The sequence below is a fragment of the Anolis sagrei genome, chromosome X (assembly GCF_037176765.1).
Source record: "Anolis sagrei isolate rAnoSag1 chromosome X, rAnoSag1.mat, whole genome shotgun sequence".
In the NCBI taxonomy this organism is placed as follows: domain Eukaryota; kingdom Metazoa; phylum Chordata; class Lepidosauria; order Squamata; family Dactyloidae; genus Anolis; species Anolis sagrei.
In genome coordinates, this window is record NC_090034.1 from 16,884,483 (window position 1) to 16,888,237 (window position 3,755).

The following is a 3,755-nucleotide window of genomic DNA, read 5'->3' on the forward strand; positions in this document are numbered from 1 at the left end:
GCCCACTTCCTCGCGAGGGAGGGAGGGAGGGAGAGAAGAAAGGCTGCTACGTTGCTAGAGCCAGAAACAAAGTCCTCCTCTCAAAACATTGGCAAGAGGCAAAGCACGTACTTGCATCTCCCCCAGAATCGGTGCCCACGGGATTCTTGGAGCCCAAGGTGGACTTGAGAGGGAAGGGACTCACCCACCACTCTCAGGTGGTCATTGAATGCCTGTCAGCAGTTCAATCATAGAATCCTAGAGTTGGAAGAGACCTCATGGGCCATCCAGTCTACTTCCATTCTGCCAAGAAGCAGGAAAATCTCATTCAAAGCAACCCCGACAGATGGCCATCCAGCCTCTGTTTAAAAACCTCCAAAGAAAGAGCCTCCACCATACTCCGGGCAGAGAGTTCCACTGCTGAACAGCTCTCACAGTCAGGAAGTTCATAGAATCATAGAATCTTAGAGTTGGAAGAGACCTCACAGACCATCCAGTCCAACTCCCTGCCAAGAAGCAGGAAAATTGCATTCAAAGCACCCCCGACAGCCTCTGTTTCAAAGCCTCCAAAGAAAGAGCCTCCACCACACTCCAGGGCAGAGAGTTCCCCTGCTGAACAGCTCTCACAGTCAGGAAGTTATTCCTCATGTTCAGGTGGAATCTCCTTTCCTGTAGTTTGAAGCCATTGTTCCATTGCGTCCTAGTCTCCAGGGAAGCAGAAAACAAGCTTGCTCCCTCCTCTCTATGACTTCCCCTCACATCTTGATCCATGGCCCTGATCATGTCTCCTCTCAGCCTTCTCTTCTGCAGCCGAAACATGCCCAGCTCTTTAAGCTGCTCCTCATTGGGCTTGTTCTCCAGACACTTGATCGTTTTAGTCACCCTCCTCTGGACACATTCCAGCTTGTCAATATCTCTCTTCAATTGTGGTGCCCAGAATTGGACATAGTATTCCAGGTGTGGTCTAACCAAGGCAGAATAGAGGGGTAGCATGACATCCCTGGATCTAGACACTCTCAGTCTTCTCTTCTGTAGGCTAAACATGCCTAGCTTTTTAAGCCGCTCCTCATAGGTCTTGTTCTCCAAACCATTGATCCTTTGAGTCACTCTCCTCTGGACACATTCATAGTATCATAGAGTTGTAAGAGACCTCGCGGGCTACCCAGTTCAACCCCTTTCTGTCAAGAAGCAGGAAAATCGTATTCAAAGCACTCCCGACAGATGGCTATCCAGCAGCCTCTGTTTAAAAACCTCCACCACACTTCCAGGCAGAGATTCCCCTGCTGAACAGCTCTCACAGGTAGGAAGTTCTTCCTAATGTTCAGGTGGAATATCCTTTCCTGTCGTTTGAAGCGATGGTTCCATTGCGTCCTAGTCTCCAGGGCAGCAGAAGACAAGCCTGCTCCTTCCTCCCTATGACTTCCCCTTTTGGTCCCATCTTCATTGACCATTTAATGCAGTTCAAAGCTGGTGGCCAGGCAACAAACTCCCACGGACATGGGCGAAAGGAAGCCCTTGACGCACATCAGTGCTCCATAGTTTGTGTTATCATATTGAATCTCAGGAGTCAGTTGCACAATATCACCAATTTCATCAGTACCATTTGAAGCTACATTAAACAGTCAGTGTAGAGGGGGCCCTTGAATCACAATTTTCCAGAAAGAGAAGAATAGAAGTAGGACCTCAGTTGTAACTAGTCTGGTCTTAGAAGCTAAGTAAGATCAACTTAACATAGTACTTGGATGGGCAAATATCAACAAATACCAGGTGCCTGCTCTTTCAAGGAAGAAATGGCCAGAAGCACTTAGTCTGGATCTACACAGCCCTATATCCCAGGATCTGATCCCAGGTTATCTGTCTTGAACTGGATCATATGAGTCTACACTGCAATATAATCCAGTTCAATGCAAATAATGTGGATTTTAGATGGCAGTGTAGATGGGGTTTTGGAGTAGTTCTTGCCTAAGCATTACTTGCAATTTGTGAGGTCTCCACAAGTGGCAAGTGACTTAAAGGCATGTGCCACAGGTTGACTGTCACTTATTCAAAATGGGATCAAATTTTGGATTTTTTCACAAATGTTGATATACCTTCTTTTTCCATGTCAGGAGTGACTTGAGAAACTGCAAGTCGCTTCTGGTGTGAGAGAATTGGCTGTCCACAAGAATGTTACTCAGGGGACGCTTGGATGTTTTGATGTTTTCCCATCCTTGTGGGAGAATGTCCCTCTCATGTCACTGCATGGGGAGCTGGAGCTGACAGAGGGAGCTCAACCTGCTCTCCCTGGATTCGAACTGCTGACCTTTCGGTCATCAGTTCTGCCAGCACAAAGGTTTAACCCACTGACAATTATGATTGATTTTACTGCTATGGCTGTTGGGAGTTATAATCCACCCATCCTGACATGGGCAGCATGGAGAGCATGGATGAGGGATTGCTGGAAGAAGGCTTGGCAGTAATGAACAGCAACTCCTTCCGCCATGATATGAGGAACATCCATCGAAGCAATGATTATGATTCTCTGACTACTGAGCCTACTGACTGAATACAAGAGACTGCGGCTAAGCAGGCTGCGGAAGAGTTAAACGTTTCTGCATTTGCTGAGTTAAGGAGTGTGCAAGTCACTAAGGCTAGATGAGAAGAGAGCCAGCAACAGGTAACACCTGTGAAAGTAGGATTGAAGCGACAGGAGTTTGATACCTGATTGCTGGTGGCAACGTCAGCCAAGACCATGGACCCTTGATCTTGAGTTCTCTCTAGAACCTGGACTATCTTTGGACATTGAATTTGGAGTTGTGGACTCAACCTTGCATCTTGGATATTAATGGTAATTGGCTCTTGGCCCTAGAACGGAAGAGCCATGGTGGCGCAGCAGGTTAAACCACTGAGCTGTGGAAATTGCTGACTGGAAGGTTGGTGGTTTGAATCTGCAGAGTGGGGTGAGCTCCCATCATTACCCCCAGCTTGTGCCAATCTAGCAGTTCGAAAGCATGCAAATGTGAGTAGATCAATGGGTACCGTTCCGGTGGGAAGGTAATGGCGCTCCACACAGTCCACATGACCTAGAAGACATCTACTTTGGCTTAGAAATGGAGATGAGCACCAGCCCCCAGAGTCAGACTCGACTAGACTTAATGTCAAGGGGAAACCTGTACCTTTACCTTATTACCTTGGAACGGACAGTTGGATTTCCCTCTTGCATATTCCTTTTGAGTCTTTGGCATCTTGCTGGACCATTTGGCTAGATCTGGGACTGTTTGTATACATGAAGCATCATCAAACACCAGCCCTCAAGCTGTTTGGGCCTCTAACTCCGAGAAGTCCTAGCCAGTTTGTTCAATTGTCATGAATTCTGGGATTTGGAGGCAACAAACAGCTGGAGTTTGGAAATTCTTGGTACATATTCCTCCTGGAGTTTGGAAATTCCTTCTGTATTTGAGAGTCATGGCCTGGACACGTACCTGGAGAAGCGTGGTTGCCCATCTCTGCTCAGCTTTATTTCTGTGTAGCAAAATAGCACATATCAGGAATCTTCATGCAATGACATGAACCTTTGTTGCAAGTGTATCCATGCACCATGCATCTATCTATATTGGAGAGGTCTCCAAAGGAGTTCCAAGACACCATGTGAAGAGGACAGGAGCGAACTATGAGAGGCTAGGTTTTGATAGAACACTAAAAGGCATAACAACTTCCCCAAAAATGCCAACAACAATCTCCCCCTTCATTTATTTGGTGTTCAAATCTCCCTAGTTCTGACAATAACAGTGAGGTGG